The 15,022-nt window shown below is 45.0% G+C and overlaps 1 long non-coding RNA gene across 2 annotated transcripts in view; it reads left to right on the top strand.

The window, feature by feature from the left end:
- The first annotated feature begins 7,827 nt into the window (after positions 1–7,827).
- LOC142826955 (uncharacterized) overlaps positions 7,828–15,022 on the top strand; it is a 39,972-nt gene continuing 32,777 nt past the window's right edge. For both annotated transcript variants that reach the window (XR_012901246.2, XR_012901247.2), the window contains exon 1: positions 7,828–8,559. This is a non-coding gene — a long non-coding RNA (uncharacterized LOC142826955). The remainder of the gene's footprint in view (positions 8,560–15,022) is intronic.

Below are 15,022 nucleotides of genomic sequence, written 5' to 3' on the forward strand. Positions count from 1 at the left end.
TTCTTTTTTAACCTGCTGCTAGTTAATGATAAACTAGCACTCAATACATTCCAGCTCAGATGCATGATTATATTCCCATGGAGGTGTTAATAGTGTTAATGTTGTAATGAATATTTTAGGGTTGAAATAAAAACCTAGTTTTATAAACCTATGGCTTATGGTGGTGTCAAAAAATAGCGACTCTAGCTTCCAGTTTGAAGGATGTTCTTTCTTTAATAAATGTCAAAATGCTTTGAATGACTAATGGTATTGCCAAATCCCAGCATTCAAAGCTCATGGGTCAGGCTGCCAAAATCATGAGATTTAAAAATAATTTGGGATTCTTTTTATTTACCTTCTAGTTACAGAGACTTTAGGATTCAGGGATTCAAGCCTTATCTCTGCAACTGCAAATGCTTAGAAGTCTACTTTTTAAAAAGTCATCAAACCAAAACTGAGACTGTAGTGCAATCCCATGACTCTTCGAGTTGAAGTTTTTAAGAAAAACATCAAGTATCACAAGATTTATGAAGAAACAATGAGGTGTCAACATTAAAGGCAGAGACTTTCTTTAGATTTCCTTACTTTATAACATGCAGTGTGTTTCCCATACAAAGTACAATAAAATTGTATACATACTTTAGTAACATCCAAGTTTAGAAAAGTATAGCAGGACAAAAAAATGTCACTTGAGTTCCAATAGATGAAAATGTTGCTAATGAGAGATCAGACTTGTAGCCTGAAATACATCTGGAAACATCTGCAGTTATCACACCATTTATAATAAACTTTATTTTCCCATTTCATTTTATTGAAACAATTTCACTTTTCACATATAAACAATTTTTTTTCTTGTTGTCCACATTCAGGCAGATTTCCTTCCTACCCTCACTCAATGCCACTCCAGAAGCAGCTGGCACATTCCCATGGCCCCTGGGGATGGAGTTGCTATGTGTTGCTTCCACCCCATCTCTGCAGCTCCTATTGGCTGGACAGCTTGGTCAATAGGAGCTGCACCCAACCCCATGTCCCAGCCTACAGACTATACTCTGCACTCAAACTCCCTCCCAGAGCCCATACTCCCTCCCTCTGCCCCAGCCTGATGAAAGTGAATGAGGGTGGGGAAAAGAAAGTGATGGAGGGAAGGGGGGATAGAGTGAGCCGGGGGAAGGGATTCAGACAATGAGTAAGACAGGAATGTGGCATCAGGAGAAGGGCAAGGGTGGGGCAAGGGTCTTTGAAGTTGCACAATTGCACAGTGTGCAACCCTACCATGTGGGCAGATGGAAGAGCTGATCATGCTGAAAGAGTGCACCCAGCAGTGTAGCTAGCAGCTCATTGGTCACCAGTCAATGCAGGTGCGGCACCAGCTTGTGCAGGCACAGCAGTGCCCAGGTGTCAGGTAGTCCATGTTTGTGCAGGCATAGTTTGTGTAAGTGTGGGGCCCATTGACTGTTCTGCCCTGGGGCCTGGAATTGCTGTCAGAAGGCCTGCCTGTGCATTCCATTGTGGGAAGTTCATTGTTCCATAGGACAGGGAATGGAGAGAGAATAGAGCCAGTGCTCATCAATTGCTCTCTTGATGCTTTCTCAGGCCATATCTCCACACTACAAAATTTTGTTGATATATTGCCACCACAGATATGAAATTGCATTTGTGTGTGCCCATCTGGTCCATTGTGTTGGTTGTGCATGTCCTCACTAGAAGGACTTGTATCAATTCTAGTGTCAGTGTGAGGCATTATGGGATCGCTCCTGAAAGCCAGTATCAATTGTAGTGTCAGTGTGAGGCATTATGGGATAGCTCCTGAAAGCCAGTAACAATCAATGTAAGCAATACAATGTCTCCAATGACACTGTGTTGACCTAATTACATCAACCATCACTTTATGTATGTTGCTTGGGAAGATGGTGTTACTAAACTGGCATAGAGAGTCACTTATGTTGACAAGAGGCAAATTTAAGTGATGACATTTCCACATGGACCAGACTGTGTAGTGTAGACCAAGCATGAGGATCATCTTTCAATGAGGCGTCAAGCATCCTTCCTAAACAGGCACTGTCTAAAGTGCAATATGAGAAGATGCCATGGGCCAGTTTAGATGTGTTCATTAAGCAACACAAAATGGAGTCTACACTCTGATACCAAATATCCCACTCTGTCATAATGCAACTCAGAAATCCCATTGAATTTGGGCAGAGGTGACAGATAATACAGCATACCAGCGAGAAGTGGCTGCCAGTACCAGTCCATACACAGCTAGCATTGGCTGTGCTGTAGCTGCAGCCAACAATGAGGGCAAGGACAAGGGCTGGTGAGTGCAGGAATCAAGGTAGGGATAAGGGGCTTATGGCAGGTGTAGGTGTGCAGGAGTCAGGGTAGGGGATGGTGTGTGTGTCTGAGAGCCTCAGGATGAGGTTGGGGATGTGTTTGGGAGTTCAGGGCTGGGAGTGCAGCCACTGTATTGAGTGACTGCTGGATCCCTGGGGCACTGGGGGCCCTGTTGCCCGAGCACTGTGGCTAGCTGGAGACCATGCAGCCCAAGCCCTGGAGCTCGTGCCTGTGTGTGCTGTGGCCACCAGTCTCTTACTGGTGTGCTGCACTGGCTTACTTTCACCTCTGCCATCACGGCAGGTTTATGGATATAAAAGTTGTGTGGTCTGGAAGGATCTAGGAGTCTAGCATATTTTGGAACTAAGCTCTGTTTAAGTTACTGGACAGTTTGCCCCAGGAACACTATATAGGGTGTGTCTACACAGCACCGTAACTCGAAATAAGATATTTCGATGCTATTTTGGAATAGCTTATTTTGTCATTTGGTATCAGCTACACAGAGCCAAATTTCAAAATAAAACACTATTCCGAAACATCACTAACTTGAGGTTTACAGGGATGTCGGAATAGTGAGCCCGAAATAACGGCTTGCTGTGAAGATGCAGGATAGCTATTTCAGGATACTCCGGAATCCCAAAATAGCATTGCAGTGTAGACATACCCTATGAAAATTACTAGTATGACCGTTGCTAAAGAACTGGTATCAACTCCTTATTAATTAAATTTTAAAGGGTTTTATTATAAACAATTATGTAAGAAACAGAAATGAACCATCAACTGAAACAAAAGTGAAAACAGTTTTTAAGCATGAAACAATAATTAAAAATCAATTATCTCTAATTCTAAAAGAATGCTTTCTTTTGACCAGCAATGAACCCAGAGGCATAGCAAAGCCTGCCTCCCTGATGCTTGCTAATCAGTGTAGCTTCTGCCCTCTTCTCAGATGGGTCAGTTCTGGGATCTTTATTTTGGCATTTGGTGCCTCTACCCCAGGTGACTCCTCTGTGGTTGGCACACAAGGGGTGCTGTCTCTAAAGGGTGCATCTACATAGCAGGGCTTAACTAGAAATAAGCTATGTAAATTGGTGTCAATTGCGTAGCTATTTTGAAATAGCTTATTTCGAAATTGGGTGCATCTGCACAGCCCTTATTTCGAAATAGAGCACTCTGCCTCCAACTTCCATTACTCCTCATACAATGAGGGGAATAGGAGTTGAAGTAAGAAGTCCTCCAGTTTGACAGTATTTTGACATTATTTCAAAATAACTGCCTGCTGTGTAGATGCAGACTAAGTTATTTAGAAATAACACAAGTTATTTTGAAATAATGTTACTTTGTAGACGTACCATGACTACTATATTCATAAGGAATAAAACCTAGGATGCTAACAACAAAATACATTATTACAAGCCCCAATCAATAAAAATACTGAATTCAAAAAGAAAAATACAGCACAGAGGCCTTTACTGGGGACAGGAGACCAAAGTTTTAGGGAAGGAAAAGGTTAAGATTAATGAAAATACTAAAATATCAACAGTATAACACATTGCCCATCTCCATGCATTAACCGCTGTTCAGGGACCCCTCGCAGGTGAGATGCCAGGGATAAGTCCTGTGGTGAGTGCTGTAGGGCTGTGAATTTTGACCATTTTAAACAAAATGAAAGGGGCTTCTTAATAGTGTCTTAGCCCCTGAGTGGGACAGGGTCTACTGCAGATCAGGAGTCCAGTGGATGTCTGAGCTTGCTGTAGGTAGCTGGCAGGCACTGGGCTGGTCTGTGTTTACCTGATTGCTGATCTCCATAGGGCTGACATGCCCTGATCATATACAAACTCCCCTTGTAGTTCAAAGTCCTCCATTGTTTTAGGAGTGGGAAATGAGTAGAGGGTCCTCATGCTGCACTGTTCCTCTCCTACCTCCAAACTAGGGAAGTAATAGTATAGTCGATTAATCAATAAGCAAAAGCTTATTGGTTAAGGCAATAGACTACACATACTCCCCCATCCCCCAGTAAATTTTTTAGCAGGCTGGCCAGCAGCACAATTCAGTTCTAGCTTGCGCCAGGTCCTGGACCTACCTCTGCTGTGGCTCTGCATTTAAAATGTATTAGGAGCCGGATGGGCAAGCAGCCCAGCTCATTTCTGGCCCATGCTGGGTCCAGGAGCTCAGACCCGCCTTGGACAGGGGTTAGTGCCGATAGGCAGCTGATCCGCGAAGGGAGCTGGTTTTTAAATTGGCTCGTCTAGGGCCACTCCTGAGTGGGGGTGGAGTGCACTGGCAGTCTCAAAACCTTGTGCATGCAGTGTTGTAGCTCTGTTGGTCCCGGGATATCAGAGAGACAACGTGGGAGAGGAAATAACTCTTACTGGACCAGCTTCTGCTGGTGAGGGAGGCAAGCTTTTGAGCATGCACAAAACTCTTCTTTGTGTCAATTCACTTTTGCATTTCATGCAAAAGACTGATTTTATTATTTGAATCTGCCATGGGAGGGGCTAAGGCAGAGGATGCGGCTACCCATACTGGCAGCCCCTTTTTTGGAGGTGGCAAATGCTTTTTTTTGTGGTGGGAGGCCAGCATTCACTAAGCAGGACAGCTGAAAGAAGGGAAAAGTAAAAAAAAAAAAAGTGCATAGGTGTGTACTTTTCATGGCATGGGCTTGCAAACAGTAAGGGTATGTCTACACTTGCACTTAATGGACAAAACTTTTGTCATTCACCGGTGTTTAAGAACATAAGAATAGCAGGTACAGTATATAAAATCATGAGTGGTGTGGAGAGGGTGAATAAAGGTAAGTTATTTACTTGTTCCCGTAATATAAGAACTAGAGGACACCAAACAAAATTAATGGGTAGCAGGTTTAAAACGAATACAAGAAAGTTCTTCTTCACACAGCACACAACCAATCTATGGAACTCTTTGCCAGAGGAGGCTGTGAAGGCTAGGACTATAACAGAGTTTAAAAAAAAGCTAGATAAATTCATGGAGGTTAGATCCATAAAAGCCTATTAGCCAGGGGGTAAGGAATGGTGGCCCTGGCCTCTATTTGTCAAAGGCTGGAGAAGAATGGCAGGAGACAAACTGATTGGTCATTGTCTTCAGTCCACCCTCTCTGGGGCACCTGGCACTGGCCACTGTCGGCAGACAGGATACTGGGCTAGAAGGACCTTTGGTCTGACTCAGTATGGCCATTCCTATGTTCTTATGTTCATACTGGGTCAGTCCAAAGGTCATGATCCACGACTTGCCAGGTGTGGGCAGTCATGAAATGTATGTAAAATCCTAACCAACGCCTCAAAAAAAAAAAAAAAAGATCTTGTGTGTCTGCTGCCAATTCTGTCCCGCCTCCCTCCACCCCCCCACTGTCCCTAATTTTAATATTGCAAGTGGTTTGTTCTTTATCCAGCTCTGTTTTGTGTCCCAGTCATGGAGCCTTCACAGACAACTGTTTAGGAATTTCAGTGGCTGGCCAAAACATCTAAGCTAAGGCATGTCCTAACCTAAAAGTCCTAAATCTCCTACTCCAGTTAGGTGCTTCTCACAAAATATTGCAGTCCTAACTGCAAACTATAGGAGTAGTTATTGATTGGGTCAAAAGTAGTGCAGTGTTATCTCATTGGAGAATGTGACTTCATGAGGGAATATAGCACTTACTACAAGTTCCATTAATCTGTACCGTATTTCCCAATATTTGGATATACTATAAGAATATTTGAATTATATCTCAAGTTTTAAAAAAATCCACACTAATCACAGGCAGTAACAATAGCAACATTTATATATCACACTTCTTGCTCCAAACACTTTACACATGTTATTGAAACCTCCCAGCACCCCCAATATGTAGGTGTAGCTATCCTAATCTCTAGAGCATCACGTTTTAATGTCTAGAAAGTAAGGTCATTGTGAATTGGGCAGGTAAATAATGAAAAAATATGTACAAAGGCAGAAGTAGGCATCCACGTGGCCACAGCTATGGGTCGGACACTGGCCATATTTGCCCACAGTTAGACCAATACACACACAGCTTGATTAAAACAAACAGATCAGAGTTCAGTGAGTCTTCTTTCACTCTAGGATCCTAATCACTTTTCTGGTTACTTTCATTTTCTGCAGAAAGGTAATAAAAAGCCCTTCACATTTTTAGCTTTCCAGAATTTTTCATTGTCTGTCTTAATCCAATTAGTATTTTTGTCATCATAAAAATACAAGATCACAGCAAATTCAAACTGTTTTTTTTAAACCTCAATTTATTTATCATGTGGGCATGATCGTGATGTCACACCAGTATAAAAGGGGAATAGCTCCACTGAAGTCAGTGAAGTGAAATCAACGTGAACCGGTATAAATCAGAAGCAAGCTCTGTGTCTTTTTCATAGCCTTATCCTGATTAGCACTCATCTTTATTTTCTATTCCATTAGATATTTAAGATAACCCTTGGCATAGGTACGTATATGGACCATATTATCTTCTCTGTATAAACTTGTAAAATTGAATTGTTTCCTAGAGGAAAAGAGACATAGGTAGAAAGAGCCCATGTACCATGTAAACACAACAAATCCTGTTTCAGATTTTTTAAGTATTTCTCTCAACGGCCATCATTGTCACTCATCTGAACATGAAGATCCAGTTCCCCCGCTGGTGTAAGTTGGCACAGCTTTGTTGACTACAATGGAACAATGCCAGTTAGCACAAACTGAAATCTGGCCTGAAACATGCATGCATGTGAACGATCTAAAAGGAATACATGATATAAAAGATCCTGTTTCTGAACTAATTTAAATGCCAATCCAATCATGACACCAACATCATATTTAGATTAGTAGGCGGATTATTGTGCACATACCAGATCATTGAGATTTTTTTTCTAAGGGGCAATGATGCTAGCTTTATTTTAATACACACATTGCCATGCACTTGGTTTCTTTCTAACTTCCTTGAACTGTCTGCATAAAACAGAGTACTTGAATTTGCCCGTATTGATACAGCTGGATTGTGCTTGGCACAGAACCTTTAAAGAGGGGTGGAGTAAAAGTCGCCATACAACCCTTTGTGTTTCACTGGTTCTGGGATTGGCTGGGGGGGCCACTTCAGTTCCAAGAGCAACTTAAAGCAGCCACTGAGCTTCTGTAAGACAGATAGGGATCACTGGAGAGCAGCTACATTCTGGTCTGACAATCTCCTCCTTCTATCTGACAATCTTCCTATGGCACCAGGAGCTACAAGACTCCAATTGGTTGTACTACTGCTACACTATCCAGGAAGTGATCATCAGATGGCTTTTTAAGGTAGTTTTCTGGAGGACAGGATTAGAACTGAAGAAATAGTCTGAAATACATACAGGGCTGAAAGTAAACACATTTCTTACAGTTACTCTGATATTGCAAACCTCTTGCCTTCCAGGGGAGGGGAGGGCCTCAGGACAGAGATTTGGAAGAGGGGTTGCAATACCACAGTACCTGTAAGAAATTCAAGGGTAGAATGGAGTGGGAGGGCACTCAGGCAGCGGGGGAAAATGGGGGAGGTATGCGGAAGAGTGTGGGGGGAACTCAGGATGGTAAGAACCATGCTGCCTGGTCACCTGATCCCTCGGGGCTGAATGTTGGATGCGCTGTGGCTGCATCACCTGGTGCTGTGGGTGCAGGTCCAGTCGTGTATGGTGGCTGCCAGTATCCAGAGCCCTGTCCCCAGCTAGGCACTCTCTTACCAGTGCGCCCACCAGGGCATGCCAGTGTAAGGGGACTGTTACCCCTTACTAAAACTCTGTGGGAGTTTTTTGTTTGCCAGCTTGCAGTATCTGAAGGGGAAGAGTTCATGAGACTGACTGATCCCAGAGACAATGGAAAGCAGCCAACACTCCAGTTCAGCCTGATTGACAGGTTGGACAGGCCAGTGAGGAAGGAGAGAGGCCAGGCCCCATCCTCCCTGTGAGCTGGGATTGTTCTGGCTCTCTCTCTGAACAAACAAGCTGTGTGCAGAAGAGGTCCTGCAAAGACAGAGAGCTGAAATAGGAGTACAAGCTGTGTGAAGAAGTCCTGCAAAAACAGGGAGCTGAGAGACAGCCCAAGCAAAGCAAGCTGTATGCGGAGGGGTAGTTTTTGCAGTAGCTGAGCCAGACACACACAGCTCAAAGAGCGCAGACCCTGTGTTGAGCAGCAGACTGGCAGTGCTCAGAGAGCCAAAAGGAACGGAGAAGCAACACAAGAAGCTAGAGACTGGCTACACAGCACAGCCTGCAGCTGGATGTGGTGAGGAGCTGGGAACTGCAAAGTGTGGGGAGAGGCTCTGGACTGGGAAAGGGGTCTGGCCACTTAGAGCTTGAGGCTGTGTGGGCACTGCCAGAGCAAGTGTGTCCAGCCTGCAGCCGCCCCCCTGCAGCACATCCAAGGCCTCTAAGGGGCCTCTAAGGAAGAGACTGTGGACTGTCCTTACACTCTGCAGGCTGCTGTTTTGATGTCCCTGTGCTACAGAGCAGGGCTGTGTGTTCTCATTTAACCATTCTCATTTTTTTTCTTTTTCTTTTCTCTTTAATCAGTTGTTGTTTAATAAATTGTATTTGCTTTGAACCTTATGAAGTGATCACTGGGCCAAGAAGACCTGCAGTGTAAAGAGAGCACCTCGGAGTGGGGACACCCTAACTCCTGCCCCTAGTGACTACAAGGTCAGGGATTAAGCCCCAGGGAACCTGGGCCCAGCCTTGTTGGGGTTTCAAGGGCTCTGCTACTCAGGAGAGTGGAGGGGGAGCCCTCAGGATCAGGGAGCCATGGGGTAAAGGAAGTGGGAGCGGGGACTCAGATCCTTTCGCTGGTTCATTTCACCGGGGTGTATAGAAGCCAGGAAAGTTCCCCACAATAGCGGGATCATTCCCCCGCTTACACCAGCATACTTTCATCTTTCCATAGAATGAAATTCAATAGGGGCAAATGCAAAATATTACATTTAGGAAGGAACATTCAGCTTTTCTGGCAAGCCTAGAAAAGTATCTGGAGGATATAGTTGATCACAAATGAAATGTGAGTCAATAATTTAATACAGTTGCAAATAAATCCCAGAATGTTTGCCTTTATTAGCAAGAGTGTTGTAAAACAGATAGGAGAGGTAATTCTTCCACTCCACTCCACACTGATAAGGCCTCAACTAGGTTGCTGTATCAAGAAGTGCAATCCCTAGGGAGGCACAGGTCCTGGAGCAACTGCTCCACCAATGCCCCAGACATGAGTCTTGGGGCAACTTACCTGCCCCACCTCTGACCTACCCTGCCCTTGTCCCGTTATACCCCTTTCTCAAACCCTGCCACTTAGCATCACTGCTTTGTCCGCTTGCCCAAAGTCCCCTCCTGTGAGCGACACCAGTGAGGGATTATTGGGGGGCTTGGCATGGGGCGGCAGCAGGAGTCGGTCCTCCTTCCCGTACTCAACACCATGACAGTGAGCTGGAGCAACCCAGCAACTCACTCCACCCCACTGTCTTCTCCCAGCCTTCTATATTCCACTTCACCATGGCGGCGGGAAGTGGAGTAGCCAGGGGATGGGGACAGCGTGCTCTGATTCCCCTTGTCGTACATTCCAGCTGTTTTGTTGCAGCTCTGGTGCCACAAAGCAGTCATATATCAAGTTTAACTGTACTGATTATAGATACCTTGTATCACAAAACAGCTGTAGTTTACTAATATATCTAGCCTAATGGATTCTTTGGGTTTTTGAAGCTGAGTGCAGTGGGTTAGGAGTTTAGGTGCGGGGCAGAGCGGAGCAGAGCAGGCCATCATGGTGGGTGTGGGAGCCTGACCCTTGCTGCCAGTCTCTCCCCGCCCCTCCCCGCAGGTAATCCCCTGGGCCCCAAAGGTCCTGTACATAGCACAGTGGAAGCAGCCAGGAGTGGAAAATCACATACAGCACATGGATTTTTATTTCTAATGAAAAATCTTCTCAAATATCTGATCAAAGACTAGTGGTGTGCTTTAACAGGGTTGCCACTTACCTCTGGCCATGAGTTAGAAGTGCTCAAGTCCCCCTGTAGCACCTTCCATCTGTTCCTCATCTTCAGGGCCCCTTCTGAGTACAGGCAGTCCCTGAGTTACGCGGATCCGACTTATGTCGGATCCGCAGATACGAACGGGGATTTTCTCACCCTGGACGACGGGAGCGGCGGACATCCGGTCCCGCCGCCCCCGTCCTCCGGGGCGAGAAAAGCTGCTTTGCCTCTCCCTGGTCTACTGGGGGAGGGGAGGAGAGGAGCCAGATCAGCGCCGCGGTCCCGCCCGAGTCCTCCTCGCTTTGCTCAGCGTCTCCCTGGTCTGCAGACCAGGGAGACGCTGAGCAAAGCCGTGGAGGACCCGGGCGGGATCGTGGCGCTTCCAGATCAGCGCTGTGATCCCGCCCGGGTCCTCCGCGGCTTTGCTCAGTGTCTCCCTGGTCTGGGGGGGGGGGGGGGACGCAGCTAGTGCCCCCCCCAGCAGACTAGGGAGACGTGGAGCAAAGCCCCGGGCCTGTGGTAGAGCAGGTGGGGCGCTGCCGGTTGGTCCCGCAGCACCGCTCCTTGGCGCTACTGGACCAACCCGGCAGCACCCCAGCTGCTCTGCCCCAGAGGAGGAGTAACGGTAGTTCGAACTAGGAAGCCTAGTTCGAACTACCTAGTTCGTGCCCCGTGTAGCCGTGATGCACAGGGTTCGAACCAGCGGGGTTTTAAAAATGGCGGCTCCCCGCTTATGCAAATGAAGCCCGGGAAATTCAAATCCCGGGCTTCATTTGCAAGTGCGGTATGCCTACATTACCCTCCTAGTTCGAACTAGGAGGTAGTGTAGACATACCCGTAGCTATTTCTGTCTGGTACTCAGTCTTCTGGCTTTACTTTCCTTCTCCTATCAGCATATCCCCTGTTCTTTTGAAGAAAAGTCTGTCAAAAGCCAACCTAACTCCCAAGAGCTCTTCCTGATTGGCTGGTAGAGAAAGTAGCTTTGTCCCCTCTGAACCTAGGACTCCTGGTCCCAGGCCCTTAAAGGGGTAACGTGCTAGGTTTTCCTCCCCAGCCAACTACATATTCCTCAGGGGTATGTCGACACAGCAACGTTATTTCGGAATAATTGTCGTCATTCTGAAATAATAAAGAGCGTGTCTACACTACAGGCCTTTATTTCGAAATAATGTTGAGCTGGAGAACTTCTTACTTTGTCTCCTGTAACCCCCATTTTATGAGGAATAAGGGAAGTCGAAGGAACAGTGTTCTTCCTTTGACTTCCTGCTAGGAAGACAGTGCTTAAAGCAGAGTTAAGATCTTTCAACTTCAATTGAGGTAGCTGAAATTGTGTAGCTTAATTTGACTTTAGCTCTGCTGTGTAGCCGTACCCACAAAGTGCTTCTTCCTCTCTTTTGCTAGGAAACCATTTCCTGGGCTTTTATTCATTCCAGTTTCCTTGAACTGGGTGCTCTGGCTTCCTCTAGTCTTAATTACTTCAATTTACTGCATTTGTTTAGTCTGGAGAAGAGAATTTTGAAAGGGGACATAACAGTTTTCAAGTACGTAAAAGGTTACAAGGAAGGTGGTGAAAATTTGTTTGTATTAACCTCTGAGGAGAGGACAAGAAGCAATGATCTTAAATGGCTGCAAGGAAAGTTTAGGTTGAACATTGGAAAAAATTCTCTAGGAAAGTAGTGGAATCTGTCACTGTAGGTTTTTAAAAACAGGTTTGACAAACAGCTGTCAGGAATGGTCTAGTTATTACATAGTCCTGCCTGGAGTAGGGGCTCTCTCAGACTATGTCTATACTACGGGATTTTTGTGCAAAAATGGCTGGTTTTTCACAAAAACCCACGGAGCATCCACACCTCAGGCGTGTTTTTGCATAGGTAAATTTACAGTGAATTGACAGAATAGAGGGGTTTTTGCCGTATAGCCAGTATTCCTCTTTCTACGAGGAATAACTCCTTTTTGCACAAGAGCTCTGTGTGTGGACAGGAAACGGGGTTTTTGTGCAAAAACAGCCGATTCAAAGAAGCACAGGTGACCTGGTGGCCATTCTGTTAATGACAATCAGAGCTTGTGTGAGAGTGTCCATTCAGTCTTGACGCTTGCTTGTGCAAAAGTACATCACTTTTCCATTGCGCTTTTGCAGTGAGGATGCGCTCTTGCGCAAGAAGTTTTTGCAGAAGATCTTTTCCGCAAAAAACTTCTTGCACAAGAAACCTGCAGTCTAGTCCTAGCCTCAATGACTGCTGGAGGTCTCTTCCAGTCTTACATTTCTGTGATTACAGCCTGATTTTCTGAGCTGCTGAGAATGCACAAATGGAGGTGCCAGGTGTGTAGAGGCTCCAAAAACCAGATTTAAAGTACATAAAAAGCTTCCATTTTTGACTTTTCCAAATGCAGAAACAATTTCTGAAAATTATGTGAAGTGTGAAAAACACCTTTCTCCCTCTATTAGATAATTTTAAAAAATGGCAAAATAACCAAAAGTTATGGCAAACCAGCAATTATTCCACCTTGTATAAAGAATTTAACTTTGGAAAAAATGCCTGAGAAGCTTCAGCTTCAGTTTACTGAAATATGCATAATCATCTGAAAATGGGGATTTGCTACGAAAATATGTCCTCAAGCCTGAAGCATCACTTTTATGATAATATTATAATACTCATACCCAATCCCAGCTCCTCACACAATGTCTTCCTCTCTCTCTGCTGGTTTCCTCAGTCATTGAGAAGTTGGGAAGTGGAGGCATTTAACCAGGTAGTACACTTTTATTCAAAAGAATGCAAACAGGGTTTTTTTGTTGTTGTTCCTTTCACAAAACCTAAACCAGTTAGTCTGCATTCTTGTTAGATGGTCTCCTTATACAGGGAAGTAAAAACCACATGCAGAATGTGTGGAATTTCTGGAGAGGAAGAGTCTATGGTTTCTCTAACTTCTTTTTATAATGTATTTGATCTTATTAGAGAGATTATCTTAACAACACTTAGCCCCATGCATTCAGAATTTCATCGACCATTTCATCTTTTAGCTACAATCCATAATGAATTAACAGGAATCACATCATTTGCTTACATGGAAAAATTAGGACAATATTTCATGAATTTTAAGTGTCTTAAATGCAATAAATGTAAAGTTCCTTTTGGACAGCCATTCCTTTAGTATTTTCATCTCTTCTGTTCCTCTCTTTCTTCCCACTGCATATGATTCCATACCAGGTGCAGTAAAGAGGCTTTTGTGCATGAATTTACTAGCCTTAGCAATAGGGTGACGAGTGGCTGGCCTTAGATTTCTTTGTAAGGGGCTCTGAAGAGAGGGAAAAAATCCATCTCTTTTCATAGGCTAATAAGAAATTTTTACCAGCTCCTTACTCCCCCCCTTACACGTGTGATCCAGACTAAAATTCCATACTTCACCGGAGTCCTTCTTGAGGAAGGGGCTCAGGACTGGACTATAAATAAATATTGAAGAACAAGGTAGCCTGAATGTATATGTAAATATATAAGACAATATTTTTACATATTGACCTCCATTGTGCTCCCACAAATACTTTTGGGTGTCATTTAGATGTCTAATAAATCCTGGGCTTACCTATTAAGACATTTAGATGGCTTCAGTTTCACCCACAGTGGAGGAGAGGAGGAAATGTGAAGTGTCGGGAGCCATCCAGGAACTTTAGCCCTGTGGCAGTGGCTACCTGAGAATGGGGCGTCAGCCCCACTGTGGAATTACCTGGGAACGGGGCTGAGCTCCATGGCCAGGGTTGAGTCCTGGATTGAGGTTCAGCCCCACAATGGGGTCCTCCTAGGAATGGGGCTCAGCCCCATAGCAAGTGCTGCCTGGGAACAGGGCTGAGGCCCACAGAGGCAGAAGGGCTTCAGCCTGGTGGGGAGGGTCATGTGGGAACAGTGCTGCAGCCAGCCGTAGGAATCCCAGAGAAAGGGGTTTCAGCCCTGGGAGGGAGGGCGCCAGCAGTCGGGGCTTCAGCCCTATGTTCTGGAAAGGCTTGTAGACTTCTCCCCTTCTTTAGGATGAATAGGGAGGGAAGACACTTCTACATGGTTTCTTTCTATGTTTCTCCCTTAGCACCCTGCCTGACTCCAGACACCACATGCTGGTGCCTGCTTTACCGTTAGCCACAAATAGGAGGCTGCTGTGGCTGCGCTGATTGGGGAACTCAAGGACCAGCAGGGTGCATGCAAATATGGGACATTTTGCCCCCTTACAAAGAAAAAGTCGGGATGCCTGGAAGACAGCTTAAGTACGGGGCAGTCTTGGTAAAAACGGGACGGATGGTCACCTTACTCACAAGGATTAACTTCTCAAAGCTGAGGAAAATCATAACTGTAATTGATTGGGAGAACACATTTAGACAGAAAAATGTGAATGGAAATTGAGAGTTCTATAAGAAAAGCTTATCAGATGGCCAAAAAGTTTCTAGAGACTTGACAGATGGTGAAGTTGAAGAGATAACATCAAGTCCCACTCCAATGCCCACACAGAGAAACTGAACTCGATGACGGACAGCAGCTGCATCATGTTCTGCAGTTCCTTACATACCCTCAGTGGCGCAAAAACCTCGGAGGGACCACTCTGAAATTTTGTCTCAAAGTGTAGACCAGAGTAGAACAGAAAAGGAAATGGGGGGGGGAGGGAAGGGATCAAAATGGAATGCTTTTCTGGAAAATATGCTTTAGCCAAACACAAATTATGTATAAATCAAACAAATTATTGATCTCTGCTCAGCCCTCC

This window comes from Pelodiscus sinensis, chromosome 2, assembly GCF_052426305.1.
Source record: "Pelodiscus sinensis isolate ZL-2025 chromosome 2, ASM5242630v1, whole genome shotgun sequence".
NCBI classification, from domain to species: Eukaryota; Metazoa; Chordata; order Testudines; family Trionychidae; genus Pelodiscus; species Pelodiscus sinensis.